Here is a 21,897-nt window from a genome sequence, read left to right as displayed (position 1 = left end):
AATGGGTCTTTCCAAGTGTTGGGCTGACTTCACATTTATTCATCTAAAGGCATTTATTGGACACATATGATGAGCAAATAGGTACGGCACTATGCAGAGATGCAAATAGAAATATGATATTCAGGAATCAGCGGAATTAAGTGTCCCTGCGGAGTTTCCAAATGCGCCACATTTGGCAGTCGGGAAGAGAAAGTCTGGTTGCAGATGATAATTGTATTCATGCTGTTAGAAATCCAAGTGAATGATGGCATGGTCGGGTGACACAGATACGATAAAGGAAAATGTAAACTTTCTTGGAAAATGAAATTATTTTAAATCACAGACTTTGATGCTATTAGAAAGCAATCAAGAAGTAACTCTTGGGGCTCCTGGGTGACTCAGTCGGTTGAGCATTTGATTTCAGCTCAGGTCATGATCTCAGGGTCCTGGGGTTGGGTCCCGAGTAAGGCAGGGTGATTATATTTTGAATATGCCTCTGCTATTTGAGGTAGGGTTTCTTTTTTTCCATATAGCATTTACATTTTTTAAGTTATAGTAATTTCATCTTTATTTTATTTTTTAAAAAGATTTTATTTACTTATTTGAGGGAGAGACAGGACAAGCAGGGGAAGTTGAAGGAGGAGAAACAGACTCCTCACTGACCAGGGAGCTTGATGTGGATCCCAGGGCCGGAAGATCATGACCCCTGATGCTTAACTGAGCCACCCACGTGCCCCAGTAATTTCATATTTAACACACACATAAGGGTGGGAAGCCAAGGATTTCCTATCATTTAAGAGAAAGAACAGGGATCCCTGGGTGGTGCAGCGGTTTGGTGCCTGCCTTTGGCCCAGGGTGGATCCTGGAGACCCGGGATCGAATCCCACGTTGGGCTCCCGGTGCATGGAGCCTGCTTCTCCCTCTGCCTGTGTCTCCGTCTTTCTCTCTCTCTCTCTGTGTGACTATCATAAATAAATAAAAATTAAAAAAAAAAAAAAAAGAGAAAGAACATAACGGAGGAGTCTATAATGGGATGGGGGGGAAGAGCTGTTTCAAAATATAACAGATAAAAAAAAAATATAACAGATATTTCTGGTAATAAATGAAAAAATTCATATTCTTGTGTTCTTAGAAAATTCCAAGCAATGAATAAACCTTAAATCAACCACAGCTTTCTCTAAAATCACAAGGATTTAAAAAAATTATTAGAAATTTGAAAGGTGATTGGTAACTATGTCTTCCTATATATAGACGGAATGAAAAAAAAAAAGACCATAAATTGGATTTCTTTATAAAATAAAGGATAATGGGGGTTCCTGGCTGACTTAGAGAAATCAATGACTCTTGATTTTGACTCAGCGCACAATCTCAAGGTCATGGGGTAGAGCCCCACCTTGCGTTCTGCTTCATGGTGTTGGTCCGCTTGATATCCTGTTTCTCCTGCCTCTGCCTCCGCCTGACCCCCTGCTTGGGTACACATGCACACTCTCTTTTTCTCTCTCAAAACAAATAAACAAATAAATGATTTAAGATGAAGGACATCTGCTGCGATGTATATCAAAAAGAGAAAAGTGAATTTGAAAATGTGGGGGAAGTAGGGGGCCAGAATGCAGATGTGGGAAGTCAACAATGTTAAGGAATGATTAGGGGCAGGAAAGCCTTGCTGTGTCCTTTGGGAAATATGAAGATTTTAAGATTCACATTTTTTAAAGATTTATTTATTTATTTGCGAGAGAGAGCAAGCATGCAGAGGGAAAGGAGATGCGGGACTTGATCTCAAGACCCTAAGATCATGACCTGAGCCAAAGGCAGATGCTCAACCAACTGAACCACCCCTAAGATTTAATTTTTAGCAACAGAGCAGGAGGTAGGAGAGAAAGAAGAAAAATACAGAGATATAGAGATATAATGAGCAGGGAGGAACATGGAGAGGAAGATTTTTATTAAATAGTAATGATATTGATGGTTTCAAAAACCAAGAAACATGGAAATATCTGCAGACAAGAGTGAGAATAGCCTTTGGTATAAAGAAAACGGCCAACACAGGGGGACTCAGAAGAAGACAGAGATGGAATGCCCTTGTAAACCTCAGGAAATGTATATTTTTACTTTAGAATTTTATATACAATCGATGAAGGATAGGTCAATATTTGGATGCAGGGACTAAGATCATTTACCTCCCGCATCTGTGGATGATGAATTTTTATTCAAGCATAGACCTGCACTAAAATGACATTTTCAACGCAACAATTGCCCATCAACGTTATAGTTTCATTTATCTAAACAGTGTGGGTGCTCTTGACTTTTATTTTTAGACTTTTATAAAATGTAAAAGAGACACATGTATCTAAAGAATACAGTGATAATGAGATAAATCTAAAAAAAATTAAAAATTACTTATTTATCCCCACCAGAAGTGAAAAACCCTGAAGGTCTCTACTGTCTATGTTTTTTGTTGTTGTTGTTGTTGTTTTTACATCTTAAAGAGCAAATAGATGAGGTATAAACTAGCTGAATCTACTGTTAGAATTTCAGCATAGACATATTATAAAACTAAGCATTAGAAAACTTTAAAATTACCATAATCATAAGTAATAATTAACAAATAATAAATAATCATATATAAGTGTTATGTTTTTCTTAACTATTTTAATTTTTTAAACATTGTACATGTTGATAACATCATTTTAAAGCTGTTTTCAAATATCTTCTCCCAGTTTATGAGTGTATTTTCCTTTCTTCCATATTGTTTCTTTAAGAAATTTCTAATTTCTTTTAAGTAATCTGTACCCGCAATGTGGTGCTCAGACTCCCAATCCTGAAAATCAAGAGTTGTTTCTTCTACACGCCGAGCCAGCCAGGCACCTCTGAAACTTCTTAATTTTAATGCAATTAAATGTGTCCATGTTACCTTTCATGATGTAGAGTTCAAGAGCTCTTCAAATAAAAAAAATTTGAGGGGGCGGGGTACTTGCTTCTCCCTCTGCCTGTGTCTCGGCCCCTGTCTCTATGTCTCTCATGAATAAGTAAATAAAATCTTAAAAAAAAAAACTATTTAAAGAAAGAACTAAGAATGTCCACCATTTTGGATAGCAAGTACTTCATTTCATTTTAATTATAATATTCAAAACTAGGAACCATGTAAGATATCTTAAAATGGAGCATTGATTTTTATTCATTCATTCATTTAATTAACTTATTTTTGAAGTTTTTCTCATATAAGTAATCTCTACACATGGGGCTCAAACTGAAGACTCCAAGATCAAGAGTCGCTTGCTCTTCAGACTGATCCAGCCAGGTGCCCCCAAATGGAGCACTGATTTAATAATGAATTGTGGAATATTCATATCAAATGATACTAATCAAGAATAGTGTTGTTGAGGTGCCTGGCTGGCTTAACTGGTAGAGCATGGGACTTGACCTCAGGGTTTTGAGTTTGAGCCCCATGTCGGGAGTAGAGATTATTTTTTTAAAGATAGTGTACATATTCCCTGACAGAAATATATTATATAGAAGCAAAAGTGTATAATGGTTGGATCACATATTTTATTATATATTAATCCACATACATTCTGCACGTAAAAATATGTGAGAAAAACATTTGACTGTTTTTATTTTATGTTTTTCTTTTTTTTCTTTTTTTTAAGATTTTATTTATTTATTTGAGATAGAAAAACCTCCAGCTGGGAGAGGAGCAGAGGGAGATGGAGACTCCCCGCTGAGCAGGGAGCCTGAGTCCAGCTGGATCCCAGGAACCCCGGATCAAGATCTGAACCAAATGAAGGCAGACACTTAACCTCCTGAGCCAGCCAGGCGCCCTTTGTTTTGTTTTTCTAATGGACGTATATCACTTTCATAATACAAAATATGGTAAACATTAAATTATGGAAAATAATGATGCAAGGGAAATGCAGACTATTCCCCAGCATGGGTTCTGGAAAAAAAAAATCATCTCACTTTAATGAATCTAAACTTATTTACAACTTCTCACTTAAAATTTGCTATATGAACTTTCCTAATCAACTCTGAGATCATAAAGTTTACAGGAGGAATAATTAAATGCCAGATTGAACCATGACTAACCTTCCCTGCCCAGGGGAATGTAGAGAGAGAAAAAGGAAAACATATAGTATAGCTGTTTTGAGAGTAAAAAGCAAATCACAGGGCACATATTTTGTTAGAAATATTACAGAAAAAAATATAAAAAGCAAGAAAGTCTTCCATTACATGGTATAAAGTGCCATATGCTATATTTTCAGAAAAATAACTATAAAAATTTAATGACAGTCAACAATTAATCCAACTTTTATAAAGTCAATAAGAAGTTTCATGCTTTAGTATTTTAAATTTAAAATGTGAAAAAAAAATTTTAAATGTGAGTTAAGAAACCTCCCACATTTATATGAATATATGTGGATTCCAAAAAATTAGCTAAATAATTTGTAGCAATGATAAATCAGGGAAATGGTATAAAATGGTATGGTATAAAAAAATGGTATAAAAATTGAAGTGAACAATAATGATTTTTATTTGTTTACATACCAAATCTGACCATCTCCCGTAAGATAGAATATTTAAATTTCATGAACATATACTGTTGATATATTGTCTCTACCTTAGTTGTGATTACTTAAAATATATGAATTTAAAAAAAAAATTAAGGGGCAGCCCAGGTGGCTCAGCGGTTTGGTGCCACCTTCAGCCCAGGGCCTGATCCTGGAGACCTGGGATCGAGTCCCACGTCAGGCTCCCTGCATGGAGCCTGCCTCTCCCTCTGTCTGTGTCTCTGCCTCTCTTTCTCTGTATGTCTCTCATGAATAAATAAATAAAATCTTAAAAAAATAAAAATAAAAATAAAAATAAAAAATTAAGTAAACCCCACACCCAACATAGGGGTTGAACTCATAGCTGCAAGATCAAGAGTTATAATGCTCTACCGACTGAGCCAGCCAGGTGACCCTGAAATATGTGGTTTATAAATCAATATGCATAAGAAAATAATGTTGGAAGTCCTTTAAAACAAAAGACAAGATCTTTTTTTTTTTTTTTGACAAGATCTTTTCCTCCAAAATTCTTCATAACTGTTGGAAGTCCTTGCTTTAATACCTTCAAATAGTTGAAGGAAAGGGGGAAAAATGCATGGATTTAAAAAAAATGCATGGATTAGTAATTTGGTTAACATGTCAATGGATGGCCCTTTGTTGGTTACAAATTCACAAAGATTAACAGGTTTCTCATTACATATCAACCAGATGCAAACAATGTCATAGCAAGCTTGGAGATAATAGTGAAAGAATGTCATAATTTTTAAAAAACAGTATTTTTTTCCCCAGCATGGATATCCATGATCAGATCAGATTTTCATGTCTACCTGACTCTTGTGGTAAACAAGACGATAAGCTTCCAGTTTTGCTCTGGGATTATCAGAACCATCACTTTTTGTCGCCAGGTAATCCCCACATAAAAAAACTACAAAATCAAATTTAATGTATCCCAGATCTATGACTTGAAAAATGGAGCACTGTCTCGTGTCTTGGATAACAAGCACGGTAATATAGTTTTCTTTAATGAGTGAGGTTCCCCAATCTGATGAGTAGACTTTTTAGGTCACATGTAATGTGAAGGTCATGGGCTTCTCTTTTTTTCTGATTTTGTGAGGTCCTGTTTCTTCTTCTTCTTCTTTTTTTTTTTTTCTTCTCATGATATGGATTGTGGTTCTTCTTCAGCAGCATTGGTACTCTTGTTTATATTCTTGCTCTATCAGATTCCACCAATCTCATTTTTCCCTGAAGTATTATCAGTGGCTTTACTTTGAAAACTCAGTAGTTACTCAATAGGGAAAAGCTCAAATTCAGACATAAAAGTCAATGAACTGTTTCCACCATTATTTTTTTTTCAAAAGTTAATGAGACTTTGTATTTGGTATTAACACATAAAGCAGTGCAAGTTTTAACAAAGCAGACTTAAAATGGATATTTTACTAAACTCAAGTAAATTATAGGTAATATACCCTGATTTTAGAATAAGTCCTTTTTAAATTTTTATTTTTTAAAAGATTTTCTTAGGGATCCCTGGGTGGCGCAGTGGTTTGGCGCCTGCCTTTGGCCCAGGGCGCGATCCTGGAGACCCGGGATCGAATCCCATGTCGGGCTCCCGGTGCATGGAGCCTGCTTCTCCCTCTGCCTGTGTCTCTGCCTCTCTCTCTCTGTGTGACTATCATAAATAAAAAAAAAATTAAAAAAAAATAAAAAGATTTTCTTATATGTTGTTGAGAGACACACACAGAGAGAGGCAGACATAGAGGGAGAAGCAGGCTGCTCCATGCAGGGAGCCCGATGAGGGACTTGATCCCAGGACATGCCCTGAGCCTAAGGCAGATGCTCAACCCCTCAGCCACCCAGAGGACCCTAAAGCCTTTTTTATAATGTGCATTTATTTTATTACACTAGCCTATATTTATTATTTATTTATTTATTTATTTATTTATTTATTTATTTATAAAGATTTATTTATTTATTTTATTTATGAATGATAGACATAGAGAGAGAGAGAGGCAGAGACACAGAAGGAGGGAGAAGCAGGCTCCATGCTGGGAGCCCAACGTCGGACTGGACTCCAGGATCACACCTTGTGCCAAAGGCAGGCGCTAAACCGCTGAGCCACCCAGGGATCCCCTAAGCCTACATATTTAAAATCTCAGTTAATTTTTAAAACATTGATGCGTTGAATGATTTGCAGTGGGTTAAAGAATCTATTGCTCATTCTGAGCCTTAGTTTCTATATATTTAAACATTTATTGTAAAAAGATGTCAAATCTCTTCAAATTTATCTCTGGATTCAAAATCAAACTTAAAGCAAAGTTTCTGTAAAAAGTGATGTCAATGATAAACTATAATGGAAATGACAAGTGCAATGAATTGGTAAGACATTTTCATAAATAAGAAATATAAAGAATTTACACCATGGGGTGATTATTACCATATTGCAGCAGTGTATTATCAATGCAAAAAAGGACACGCAGATCCGTGGAAAATAATGGTGCATTGAGGACAAGAGGCAGATATATATTGTCACTCAGTGAATGACAAAGAGGCAGCATAGAGAGGACCAAAGACAGAAAGTTTGGATATAGCAAAAGCGAAAAATAGAATATGGACTTGTATCTCATACCATGGACAAAAATGAATTTTGATTATATTGCAGATCTTAGTATGAGAGGTAAAAAAGCAGAAGCATGATTTTTAACTTTGACAGTTTTCAACTAATAATCACGAGAGGGAAAACAGGCTTGTCATCTGACCCAAATCTTCCTGGAGCCTCATTCCTCTGCCCCAACCTACAGTTTTTATATGTATTTTGTATGTGTTAGCATTTTTGCTTACTTTGTTAAAAAACAATGAGCCTGATTGATATAAATGTATGGTATCAGCATGTTAAGTGGGGGCTACAATTTGTCCTTGATATGTTTTCAAAATTTATGTGGTAATTTTTAGGGTATCACACAAAGGAACAAGGAATTTATTAATCTAACTTGAGGTAACAAAAGAAAGAGCATTTTACGGAGAGAAATGCTATGTAAAAAGAAGCACTTTTTTATTTTTTAAGGAAGCACTTTTCTTAACCAATTCTCCAACTGATGTTCAAATTTAATTCTTAAATGTATTGTTCTTTAAAAAAATATTCAGTCCTATTTGATGAAGTCATGAGAAAAAGGGCAGCATTTCCAGAAAAACAAGTATATACACATTCAAAAAAACAAAACAAAACCCAAAAACACATCTAAAATATAAGGACCCAAAAGATTTATACAAAAGTAGTAGGGCAGCCCGGGTGGCTCAGTGGATTAGCGCTGCCTTCAGCCCAGGGTGTGATCCAAGAGACCCGGGATCAGGTCCCACGTCGGGCTCCCTGCATGGAGCCTGCTTCTCCCTCTGCCTGTGTCTCTGCCTCTGTGTGTGTGTGTGTCTCTCTCTCATGAATAAATAAATAAAATCTTAAATAAAATAAAAGTAGTAGAGAGGCAATGGCCAACCAAAGCAAAACTAGTATAATTGTATTAATATCAGCTAAATAACTTCAAGATAAGGAGGTAGCTATTACAGTAACATGTTTTATGTGGAATCTAAACTTGGATGCAACAAATAATACGGCTATAAAATATGAAGGCAAAAAAAAATCTGTCTGGAAACATAGACAAAGCAATCAACATAGTCAGACTGTCCTTTGTTACCAGGCCAATTGGAAAAATAGAAAAAAACAAACCCAGCTAGATTAACACACTTTGTCTGGTAAGTATAAAACTACACATATAATTGGCTGGAAGCAGAAAGATAGAATTTTTAAAACGGACCATGAATTAGATCACAAAGCAAATCTCAACAGACGCCTGAGTACAAGTATCTCCCAAACCATATTTGCTAAGAAAAAACTGCATTGATTAGAAACAATCACTACCAATAAAATGAGAAAAGTTTCCTGATCAGCAGGACATTGTTGTGCTCCTCACCTAAGGCTGAGGATTTATTTTATAGGCACCTTCAATATTTTAAACAAGCATGTTTTGCAATATATTTTTTTCCTTGAAACAAAAAGCATTTGCCTGAATTTGGCCTCAGGGGGTTTGAAAGAGGAAGGAAGCAAATACTTGTGATTTAGAAGAATCTGAGTTTGATCTCCACCCCTGTTTCTGGGACCCTGCTCCTAAAACCCTTGGTATTTCCTGTGGCGGGAGCAGGAAAGGTGTCTTTTGTTAAGTTAATGAGGTGACTTTAGGATGGGGGCTGGTTGCCAGGGGAACCAGCCTGGTGCTGGGAGGGTTGCAACTTTCTTTTCCTTTTTTTTTTTTTTTTTTTGTTTTTTTTTGTTTGCAACTTTCTGCTGCACCCCTTGACCTCTGTGGAGAGGGAGGGGCTGGAAGGTGACTCAGTGGCCAATAGCCAAGGAATCAATGCTGCCTCTGTTGTGAAGCCTCCCTAGAAACCCAGGAGGAAGGGGTTCAGAGAGCTTCCGGATCAGCAGACTTGAGCAGGTTTGGGGCCCGAGGTGCACCCGGGGAGGCCACGGGAGCTGTGCACCGTTTCCCCACACCTGGCCTCATGCATCTCTTCATCTGGCTGCTCCTGAGTTACATCCTGTTATAATCAACCGGCCATGGGGTAAGTAACAGGTTTCCCTAAACTCTGGGATCCGTTCTAGGAGATTAACTCAACCGGAGGAGGGGGTCGTGGGATGCTCCCATCTGTAGCTGGTGGGCCAGAAGCACAGGTGAGAACTCGGATTTGAGACTGGTGTTTGAGTGGGGTAAGGCTGAGCCCCAATCTGTGGGACCAGTTGCTGTCTCTGTAGGTGTGTAAGAACTGAGTGGAATCCATGGTGGGGGGGAAAGCCCCCTCCTCACAATGGGATTGGTGACCGGAATCTCTTACCACCTCCTTCAGGAGGTTACCTGCTCTTTCTTTCTCTCCTTTTGTATCCTTTCCCCCTATAGCTTGCATGTTCAGATGCTGTTTTTTGTTGTTGTTTTTTTGTTTTGTTTTACAACTTGGTTGGTTTCTTCAAAGTTTATTCCGAAGATGGTGGTGGGGAATTGGATTTTAAAATAAAATTTGTTCTTAATGATCATGAAAAGCCTGCCATCAGAATCCCATTAATAAACTGTGCGGATCGGCAGATGGTTTTCTTGGTGTTGAAAGTATCAGTTTGTTCAATCGTGACTGGTAGCAAAATTACATTTCATTCTGTGCAACGGTTTCAAAGTTAATACAGCTAAACAAGTGCCCCCAGATTGAAATGGAAAATGAATAAATGGTGATACATTAGGAGTAGCTTGGAGCCCAGATTCAATCTTGGAGCACTTAAACAATTTACTTGAGATTCAGTAACTCGTTACGGAAAAGAAAACGTTCAAACGCACTAAGATGTGGGATAAAAAAAAAAAAAAAGTTAAATTCCTGTGTTTCAGTCTTCCATAATCTCAGAAACTGCGATTGGCTTTGTATTTATATATCTCTCTCTATAAATATATATAGTTTGCATGATAACCTATTTACAATACTGCCATATTATATTGATATACATAGAATAAATATAATATATAAATATATATGCTTTGTATGATATATAAATATATATAGTTTTATGATAACCTATTTACAATATTGCCATGTAATGTTGATATATATAGAATAACATGATACGTATAAACGTGCTAGTATATCCACATGTCGATATGCTGATTAATATGTTGGTATGCATGAGTCGACGTACAATTTAGGACCTTTTTCTCGGTATTGTAGAAGTGATTGCAAGTAAATTATAAGTAAATGTATCAAGGGTAATAATCTGTGCAGAGTTAGATTATTCACAGATCCAGCAGCAAGTTCAACAGAGCTTGGCCACATTATAAATTACTATTGATAAGACTCCAGCGTTAATGAAAAGCATTGAGTTGGGGTGATAGATTCTATGAACATGTAGATAAAGCCAGCGTTTGATGTGAGAGGCGACCCAGCACCAGTAGTCCTTTGGAAATATTCATCATCCCACATGTTGAAGACAGAAGTTGTCTCCCATAAAGTTAAAAACTCACTTGTTGGGATCCCTGGGTGGCGCAGTGGTTTGGCGCCTGCCTTTGGCCCAGGGCGCGATCCTGGAGACCCGGGATCGAATCTCACATCGGGCTCCTGGTGCATGGAGCCTGCTTCTCCCTCTGCCTGTGTCTCTGCCTCTCTTTCTCTCTGTGTGACTATCATAAAATGAAGAAAAAAAAAAAAAACTCACTTGTTTGACATACCGGCTGTGGAATCAACAGAAACTGAAATAAATAAGTAAATTGTAAAGTCCTTTCAAAGGATCAGAGATGCACAGGTCTCAAAACAAGCAGAAGACATGGCTAGATTGTGATTTGTGATGGTTTCTCTCTCCGTGGAGTTCTTAGGAAAGAGACATTAAAAATGAAAGAGAACCCAATTTTGGCCTTTTACCAGAAATTCATGAAAATCTCACTTTTAAGACCACATGAACTGACCTTTATGTTGCTTTGGTTTATTTTTTATTATGGGTAACTGTGTTCTGTACCCTCCTTAGCGACTTATTTGGTATTTACCCTGCTCTGTTTTTACACCTACCTACTCCACTATCTAGATGCTTATAAGGCCAGACGGCTGTGGTGATAAAGTCACACCTTCTGGCAAATCTCTGATATTTTCATCATACTTAATAATTTTTCCCATGGTTGAATTCCTTAAAAACACTTGAGAGGAGGAGTTGGCTAGGATTAGCATTTTGGAGCTGAGCCATCCCTAGGTCAAGGATCAGGTTGGGTTTTCACCTTTTATAGCTCAGGGTGCAAAAAATCCCTAAATTGATGAACTTCTGTTGGCATTTTGGGGAAATGCCCACGGTAGCAATTTTAATCCTCCCCTTATTTAAATCTCCGGGACTACAAAACTGGATTCTAGACATGAAGTAACAACTAAAAAAACAAAGCTAGACCATCAGGATGTAAATAACAGATGTTAGAAAGCATATATTACTTTTTCCGTAAGAAATACTATGTAAAAAAAAAAAAAGAAATACTATGTAGCGGATTGACTATTGGTATAGAAACACTATATAGCACTTAGGAAAATGTGGGAGTAGAGACACACCATTTCATTGTTGAGAGATTTGACCAACATGGTGGCCATGCCCCTATAAACAGAAATAATGAATTTTTAAAAAATATTTTATTTATTTATTCATGAGACACACAGAGAGAGGCAGAGACTCACGCAAAGGGAGAGACAAGTCCTCATGGTGATCCTTGTTGTGGGACTCAATCCCAGGACCCCAGGATCACGACCTGAGCCAAAGGCAGATGCTCAACCACTGAGCCACCCAGGCACCCCCAGAAATAATGAAATTAAAGACGGTAACTAACGTGGGCAAATTTTAAATTCTTTGAAATTGATAGCTCAACTATCCATGGAATGGAGGGTTTAGTAATGGCCTGTTTAATATGCATGACTTGCTTCACCATTTTTTGGAGTCACGTAGAGATGTTTCTTTCTCTTCTTTTCCAACGATTGCTCAGTTTCCTGATATCCATCAGCACGACACTCTGTATTTTTCTCTTAAATTCTCCGAGAGACCCTTCATGGCTTTTATATTTATTTATTTATTTATTTATTTATTTATTTATTTATTTATTTATTTAATTTTTTAATTTTTAATTTTTTTTTCCTTCATGGCTTTTAAAGAAAAGGTGTGTGTGGTGCTCCGATGGTGCATGTATGCCATCATGCATTCATCAAAACTCACAAAATGCACAACACCAGGAGTGAATCCTAACGGAAACGATAGATGCTGGGTGATGATGACGTGTTGATGCAGGTTCATGGGTTGTAGTCAATGCACCATCTGGTGGGAATGTTGATAATGGGAGGAGCCGTGCATAAGTTCTGGCAGAGGGTGTTTGGGAAATCCCTCTACCTTCCCCTCAATTTTGCCATGAACCTCAGACTGCTCTAAAAAACATCAAGTCTATTAAAAAAGAAAGAAAAGGAACATGAAGGTCTTGCAAAGGACAAATGATAAAGAAAGAGGATTTTGATCCATGCACTGAAGCAATTGTCTCTGTGCTACTTGAAGTATATACTCTGCCTAGACTGATAATAATAGGTTGTGGCCTCATTATTATTCCAAGAGGCACAGACCCGTGGTCAGCAGGCCTAGACACAAAGACCTGAATATAAATCCTTCTGTGTCTACCAAAAATTCTCCTCAAAATAGCTCTTTCCCAGCCTTGAAGTCCTCATCTTGCACCTGTGTCACCTGCAGAGACTCTTCTTTCTCTCAAGGTGTACTATGTTTGCCGCGATGCCCTCTTCCCTTCCCCTAACATCAGGCCTTGATCAAAGGCAGGATCCCCCAAGTTTTTCCATTCTTGTTCTTGCAGAACGATGTAGGCTTTCTTCCAAAGCTATTTCTTGGGTCCCAGTGATCACCTCAAGGTTACAGCAACCTTGGCTGTATCCCAGAAGGCTCACCTGCTGCCTTTTGTCCCTCTAACACCAGCAGAGAGCAGAATGTAAGCTTTCCCCAGCACGGACACTTCTAAACTTTGCACCCGATTAAAATATGTGTGATAGTGTAGGTGAAATGATGCCTCTTTAAGCTTTTTAATCCTGTTGATCAAGTTCAATAGCAGAGGAATTTCTCTCCTAATGGCGTGTTGACTTGGGCCCTTGGATGGGCAGTTGACTTTGTGGTTGGAGAGAAGGTTACAGGGATTGCTTAGAAATTCGGAATGCCAGGAGCCATTCCAAAGAGGGAAGATGATCCTCGTAATGATAATGACCTCCAATTTTATTGTATCTTACATCCAGAAGGGTCATAAAGTGCCTAACAACTCCTCCACTACAAATGAATATGAGGGTCGTTTCACATACGACTAAAATGTGTCAGCTGCTTAACAGAGCACAGCCAGATTAGTCAACAATTTAGGCGGGGAACTGAACAAAAACGGTTTAAACGCACAAATGGAAGGGATATGCATGAGGCCATTTTACAAGCTGGAGCTGCTCCATGGATGGAGGAGTGAGATTCTTTTTCCCCCCTAAGTAATTAGAAAACTCAGATTGGCGAGAAACATGTCATCCTCCAGAAATGAGACCTGAGCATCTCGAGAGAACATGAAGATACGAAGTCCCACTAAACGCAATGGATGATCCTATTTCAATCTACTCAGTGTATTTAATGTAGATGCAACCTATTAGCCTGCTTAGGGATATTCTGTGCCCCTCAGAAGGAAAACTTGGACTGAATAGGGAAAGAACACAGAACCCGTCCGCATAACCGTGTCACACATCACAGGCCCGTTTACCAGACCCTTTATTCTGCAGGAGACTCCACGGGATTATCGGAATCAGGCTTATTAAGAGAATTTCGATCACTAAACCAGCTCTACGTTTATGGGGGAAGAAAATTCAGGTGATCCTTTTGCTAGCCATTGAAGTCTGCCTACTGATGGAGAATTTTCTTTTTTTTTTTTTTTGAGAATTTTCTTTTAATATTCCACTTTCAGTGAGAGGCATGCATTACAAGTTAATATGTTGGCATCCTGACGTCGTGTATGTGTCACTCATGATCATTGGTCATTTTCAGTTCTCTTCCTCTGTAACCACGGCTCTACTTTGCAATACTTTGCATTTGTAAACTCGGGTTCCTGAATCTTCATGATTGAGGACCAGCTCCTGTCATAGGATGAAATCAGTTCTTAGGAAATGTCCAGCATGCACTCCCATGACCTATCACTTGTTTATGCACATATATAAATACAATATCTAGATAGATACACATAGATTTACCCTTTGTAATTTCTTTGGTTCTGTATATGGAATAAATGAGGGAAAGTGTATGGTGAAGCATTTAGGTATTTGTTCATGCAGCCGAAACTCTTATATATCGTATACTTAAGAAGAATCGCTCCAATACAGCAATTAGAACTGAAGTTTTCCAAAGGAAGAAAAAAAGTTTCCCTGCCCAAACAAAAGTTACAGTTTAGCAGATTGTGTAGCTAAACTGTGTGCAGGCTACGAAATTCTCTACCCTTTCTGATAGAGGACTATTATATTCAACATTATTATTATTTATTTTTAAGATTTTCTTTATTTATTCATGAGAGAGACACACACACACACACAGAGGCAGAGACACAGGCAGAGGGAGAAGCAGGCTCCATGCAGGGAGCCTGACGTGGGACTCCATCCCGGGTCTCCAGGATCACGCCCTGGACTGAAGGCGGCGCTAAACCGCTGAGCCACTGGGGCTGCCCATATTCGACATTATTTAAATATACCGACTTGGAAAGTGTGTAACTTTAAAGTGGACACAAGTAATTCGATTGAGTGGTAACAATTGAATTCACTGATTCATGTTGGTGAGTGCCTCTTGGTAAAGATCTACCTGTATATCTATCTATCTATCTATCTATCTATCTATCTATCTATCTATCCATCCATCCATCTATCCATCCATCCATCTACCTATCTATCCATCGATTCTATCATCTATCTATCTATCCACCCAGCTGCATGCCCATCCATCCATCCATCATCCATCCATCCATCCATCCATCCATCCATCCATCCATCCGTCAACCCACCCAATCACCTATCATCATTTGCTGTCTATCTATCTATCTTTTTTTTAATTTTTTATTTATTTATTTATGATAGTCACAGAGAGAGAGAGAGAGAGAGGCAGAGACATAGGCAGAGGGAGAAGCAGACTCCATGCACCGGGAGCCTGACGTGGGATTCGATCCCGGGTCTCCAGGATCGCACCCTGGGCCAAAGGCAGGCGCCAAACCTCTGCGCCACCCAGGGATCCCCCTTTCCATTCATCTATATCTATTATCTATCTATCTATCTATCTATCTATCTATCTATCTATCTATCATCTATCATCTCTATATGTAGGTATATATGGCATGTCCAGTGATTTGTAATAAGGACAATTGCTTTACATGACATTTCTTCCTAGGAATATCAAGTTTCCCCTTTACTACTTGTTTAAAAGACTTTGTTTCTCCATCAACATGGTTTGGTTCATGGAGAATTAATATTTATTTATTTATTTATTTATTTATTTATACTCTTTTTTTTTTTTAAGATTTTATTTATTTATTCATGAGAGATACAGAGAGAGAGGCAGAGACACAGGCAGAGGGAGAAGCAGGCCCCATGCAGAGAGCCCGATGTGGGACTCGATCCCTGGTCTCCAGGGTCATGCCCTGAGCTAAAGGCGGCGCTAAACTGCTGAGAGTTGCCCAGGCTGCCCAAGAATTAATTTTCATTTAGTAATTATTCCTTTGTGGAAAACAAATGCACCAGGTAAGGGTGGGTTCATATCTGAGCTGTGTGCAAACACTATACTGTATGGATTTGTCTCTCTCTTCATTTTTCTTTTAAGTAGGCTTACTTAAAAATATGTAACACCATCCAACAATCTTCTTGAACTGTTTATCATCCCCCAAATGTAATAAGCATGATTAATCTTTTTCAAAAAAACAATAGTAGGGGCACCCGGGTGGTTCAGTCGGTTAAGCGTCTGCCTTTGACTCAGGTCAGGATCTTGAGCTCCCTCTGGGATTATTTTTTATTAATTTGAGAGAAATAGTGCACAGGCAGGAGGAGCAGTAGAGGAAGAGGAAGAAGCAGGCTCCGCACTGAGCAGGGAGCCGGATGTGGGACTCAATCCCAGGACCCTGAGATCATGACCTGAGCTGAAGACATGATCAACCAGCTGAGCCATCCAGGCACTCCGACTTCTCATAATTTTAGATACCGTAGCTGGTGGGGATCTGGGAAACCATGGCAACTTCTTTATCATGCTTTGCATTTTTCCTCCATTAATGTCTTGCTTCTCACTGCAGGGGGAAAAAGAAAGCCCGTGAATAAGGAGACTTTTGGGGGAAATGTGGTAGGGAAGCCAAATCAGACACCAACATAAGGCACTTGAGCAAATCTCTAAAAGAGAACATTTCAAAGTGGTTTTATTATTTTGGAGGGATATGAACAGAAATCCTAGGGGTCCTTGGAGGAATTTCTGAAATTCTAATGTTAAAGATCGCAAAATGGTAGAAACAAACTTTGCAAGATGGGGATAAATGCCTTCCTCCCTTTTGTGGAAAAAATCCATTTTGAGGGGCACCTGGGTAGCTCTGTGGTTGAGCATCTACCTTTGGCTCAGGTCATGATCCCAGGGTCCTGGGATCGAGTCCCACATCAGGCTCCCCAGACGGAGCCTGCTTCTCCTTCTGCCTGTGTCTCTGCCTCTCTCTGTGTGTCTCTTATGAATAAAAAAAAATTTTAAAAATAAGAAATGCACTTTGAGATGAGAACATTGTGTTTTGATCTGGCTCTTGTGCTACAGTGTTTACTGCAGCCAATCTCTTAGTAATACTCTGGCCTCTTCTGTGACGACGGACAATTTGGAAGACGGATGTCCCCACCTACCCGTGTCCCCATCTACCGAAACCTATTTTGGGGAGATGCCTTCTAGAGTCTCATTTTGAATTCAGGGAACATTAGGTTTCTTCTCAATCTGGCTTCTGAGAAAGGTAGTAATGAAGAAATGAATTGTCAAGGCCTCTGGCTAGTAAGAGAGACGTGGTTGTCATCACGACTGTCTCCCTGAACACCCAGAACCTGTCATTTATTGATCGAGGCACATGAAAGTTAGTTTGCACACAACCGATTCGTAAGAATACAAAGATTTTGAACCATCTGCAAAGTATTTTTTCATTAGCTGGTTCGGGCTTCCCATCAGTCCTTTTAAGTTTCAATATATCCCTCCTGGCCATCGAAACATAGAATGTTTTTATTCGCAATGAGGCAACCTGTCAATTTGAAAAAGTGTCAAAATTTATAACAAAGTACACATTTCTTTTTAGAAATGGGAAAAGTGAGCGTGGTCTGTCTTCATCATGTGTCCCAAGATAAAACATCTCAGACGTACCTGTTAAAATAAATTTAGCTTTATTTAGGTTCAGACTTTTCACAGATGAGGGTGAATATTTCCATAAAGCGTAGGGCCATGTTGTGTGAACCTTTGCTTAAGAGGTAAAGCAAATATTTGTTTAAAGAATAAAAAAGGCTTTTGCTGAAAATATGCCCAGCATTAGCAGGAAAGCTTCGGCACCCAAATTGCACATAAACAATATTGTCCTACATGGAGATAGTGTTCCCTTCTATTCCAGGGTAAATTTAAGTAGCCTAGAAATACCCAGGTAATATTGCCGTTGGCCAACCCTTATCTACAAGGACAGGAAGATAAAGAAGAGATGAGTTGGACACATTCAGGAGGCAGGCCGCATCGGACACGCATCCCTCTGTCATTGATTAATGACTCACCAGATTCTCCTCACAATTAAGGAGCATCCCAAAGAGGATGTGTTGGGTGAAAATCCATGCTAAGAACGCTAATCTGAGCATTTATGGAACTCCTTCTCCTGAGGAGATTCCTTGAGTCGTCCTGAAATCAGAACCGTCGGTCATAAACCACCATCCCTGATGTCCAGATTGTCTGTCCACTGCTGTGTTCACAGCTGGGGGAGGGGGGAACTAAGAGGTCCTGACTCCTGCACAAATCCTCCAATAGCCAGGAAATGCAGGACTTAAGTCTCCTTGTATGGGGGGTTGTGGTTGGGGAGAGAGAACAAAACTTAGGAAACATCGTTTCCAATTGGTTTTGGATTTTCAAGGCAGATAAGTGGTTTTAGAGACATCACACACACAGAGAAAAAACCGGGTTTGATGCATGGAATACTCTGAATGTCAGGTGCATCCTCGCTGGCATGTTCATCTTTGTCTCCCAATTTTTACCTCCCACCTCCAGGAGTTTCCTGGTCACACATCCGACAGTTGATGCCGCTGGTTTCATGTTATTTGGGTTCAAAATTCCAGACATCTGAGCTAGCTCCCTGGTGACCAAAGGCCCTTTAGAAGCCCTCCAGCCTCCTCTGATAAATAGGAAGAGAGAACAGGAAACTCTGAATGTAAATACATAAGCTTTTCAAGGTGTGCCCGGCCAGGAGCCCAGGGTCGGGGCACGACGAGGAAAAGCGAATTCAAACCTGTCTTCAGGTTCTACCCCACCTGTGTCCACCGCACACTGTTTCTATTCCTTTCTGTGATGTTTGACCCGATGGCTGACCTGTTGCTGCATTATCTCAATTTCTGAGTCGATTCACTAAGTCGCACCACATCACCCACATGATGAGGAACGCATCCCTTTGCATCGTACCTGTACAACTTTTGAGACTGAATAACTTGTACTGATGATGCTCCTCCATTTTATGAGGGCTGTTTTGATCACCTCTTCAACTGTCACCTGTGTCGACCCTATAAATGTCATCTGCATCCTGCAGAAGGTCCTCAACGCTGGACGGTTACATCCCCAGTGCTCCTCAAGCGCAGACCTTGTGGTAGATGGGTCTAAAAGCATTTCTGACATTGAGCATATATATATTTTTAAAGATTTTATTTATTTATTCATGGCAGAGAGACAGAGGCAGAGGGAGAAGCAGGATCCATGCAGGTAACATGACGTGGGACTCCATCCCGGGTCTCCAGGATCACACCCCAGGCCGAAGGTGGCGCTAAACCGCTGAGCCACGGGGGCTGCCCTGACGTTGAGCATATTATCAGATAAATAGATGCTTGATCTTTAGCCAAGTCTCATGGGCAGAAACAAAGCCGCATGTGTAACCAACTATTTGATTACCTCCCATGCAACAAAAATTATAATAATGCAAAGGGGTCATACAACCAAAAGGTACGGCAAGAAACCAAGAACACAGGAAATAGAGTCAAAACGAAGGGGGGAGGCCTGAATTTTCTTCACTGTTTGAACAGCTGTGTTGGGAAGGAGACATGACAAATACAGGTGTTTGGAATAGTAGGTGAAAGCAGGAAATGAACAGGGCCCCACGTTTCCCAAGCAGGGTGTTCAGTGCAATTTCGTCAATTTTTGTTTTCCTTTTTTTACCTGGTGGCTGCTCTACTGAATTCTGAAAACATAAGAAGCAAGCACTGGGCATTTCTGTCTTTGAAGTATCCAGACACTGAAGGCATTCCTGTCACCTCTGCACAGATTGAGACAAATCCCAACAGTTCTCATCATGAAAAAAAATGACGGCTGCTCTAAAACAAAGGCAGAGGGATCCCTGGGTGGCGCAGTGGTTTGGCGCCTGCCTTTGGCCCAGGGCGCGATCCTGGAGATCCGGGATCGAATCCCACGTCGGGCTCCCGGTACATGGAGCCTGCTTCTCCCTCTGCCTGTGTCTCTGCCTCTCTCTCTCTCTCTGTGACTATCATAAATAAATAAAAATTAAAAAAAAAATAAAATAAAATAAAACAAAGGCAGAGATAACGGTTGTCACACAATACCTTCAATCTGAATTCAATGAGCTTCATAATACTTAGTGATCATCAAGCATCCGCATTGCCTGATGAAACACCCTTTGCAGAGTGTATATGAATTAGTTGTGTTTGGGTGCATTGAGAATCCAAAGTTTCTTGATTTGTTTTCACCCCCTTAACATAAAAATATGTGCAAGTTTTTGTTTGTTTGTTGAGGCCACTTTGTTAGTAAAAGTGTCGGCTCTTTATTTAAGCTGCAAGGAGACTACTTCAGATAATGTCACAGGATTCATGTGTGGGGAAGAGTCGACATTTAAGGAGATTTTTATTCCTAATACTCCTTAGTAGCATCCATATGATTTAATTTAAAATATCATTGCAGTGTCGGTGCAAACATAGGAAACATACATCATCACAAAAGATAAGCAAATCTCGGGAACTGCGTAGTGGATTAGGAAAAACGGAGACTGGCCATGAGACTTGGACGGGGCAATGGGGTCGTGGCATCTTGCCCGTCCTCTGCTTCATCCAACACTGCCTGTGTAACCATGGTACATTGAGCAGAACTCACAAATTCCCTTTGGGACAATGCTGTTAGTCAAGCTACACACGTAATTCAAATGCTATATATTTTTAAGCAGGTTCCACGCCCGGTGTGGAACTCCGTGCAGGGCTTGCGCTCATGACCCAGAGATCAAGACCTGAGCTGAGACCAAGAATCCGATACTCAATGGCCTGAGCCACCCACGTGCCCCAAATGGCATTTTTTAATATGTTTTTTTTTTCCTGTTCCAGGATCTCATCTGGGCTCCCACGTGGCATACTTGTCACGGCCACTTACTCTCCTCCCGTGTGGCGAAACTCCTATATCTTCCGTGATCTTCTGTGACCTGAATCCTTGTGAAGAATAATGGTAAGTTGTTTTGTGGAATATCTCTCCATGTGCATCTGTCTGACGTGTGGTTGGAAGGACACAGTTGCCAAACTGAAGGAGTTTTCAGTATCAAAAGCTGGGGAAATGGGCAACAAGAAGGCTGAAGGATAACCCATTGGCGTTAACATGAAAATCAACGGATTTTGTGCAGCCATAGGCTATGATTTAATGAGTAAATGGGTAACAGGACAGCTCTACCGTAGAGAAGAATTTCAATCAATTCCTCTTGAAGGGATGAGGCCAATATAAAGTCAGCTTTAGCCAAAATACCACAGAAATAATTATTGTAGCCAATGTCCCCCAGTAGATGGTGAAATTATTGGGCACAGAGTTGAGGAGAAAGGCAATATGCTCATGGTCTCAAAGTATCTCCCGCAGATACATGGTAATTGCAAAGAGGTAAATAATAACTTCAGAGGCGAAGCCCCGCGGACCATAATTTATCAAATAGTCGGGGGTACGGACAAGAGCAGCAGTGCATCAGCCCTACATCAATGCCCCCCAAAATTCTTAGCATCCGTTGGAATATTTTTAACCCGCTGTGGGTGTGTAACTTCTCCCTAACACATACGTATTCTCCCGTCAAAACTGGATCGCTTATACGCTGCAATTCCAGTTCCGCACATACAGAGACTCACTCATGGGCACCCAATGCAGAGAAAAGTAAAACGGCATTTCCTTCGTGACGCGTGCGTCGATCTAACAAAGGGCGAAAGGAATGAGGATGCTCCAGGCGAGTAGAGTGTCTTGGAGAATATAATTAGCAATCGAGACACTGAGCTACTGTCTGTTATAGGAACCTCGGTAGATGTAAAATGTATCGAGTAAAAAGTTGCCAAAGTGGTTCCGCAGTGTATGATTGAATTGTCCTGGGAGTATACAAAGTATAGGTCCTGGGTGGTTCTACAGCTTTATAGTAGAAATCTGACATATGGGTGGGAGGAATGGCAACATGTGGATGGGATTTTTTTGACCTTTGAGCAGGGATACAATGTTGGGGGATAGAGAATGGATACAGAGTCGTTATGGAATTTACGTATCAACGCTCTGTGTGTTTTGTGGGATCAAAAAATTCTC

General features: G+C 39.8%; 1 long non-coding RNA gene across 1 annotated transcript in view; it reads left to right on the top strand.

Annotated features, from left to right (window-relative positions):
• The window catches only part of LOC140629041 (uncharacterized), a 308,289-nt gene that overhangs the window by 144,608 nt on the left and 141,784 nt on the right, over positions 1–21,897 (top strand). The window contains exon 4 of the long non-coding RNA XR_012026915.1: positions 20,682–20,799. This is a non-coding gene — a long non-coding RNA (uncharacterized lncRNA). The remainder of the gene's footprint in view (positions 1–20,681; positions 20,800–21,897) is intronic.

The sequence above is a fragment of the Canis lupus genome, chromosome Y (assembly GCF_048164855.1).
Source record: "Canis lupus baileyi chromosome Y, mCanLup2.hap1, whole genome shotgun sequence".
Classification (NCBI taxonomy): Eukaryota; Metazoa; Chordata; class Mammalia; order Carnivora; family Canidae; genus Canis; species Canis lupus.
The sequence above is the reverse complement of the archived record's forward strand: the minus strand, read 5'-3'. Positions and strand labels throughout refer to the sequence as shown.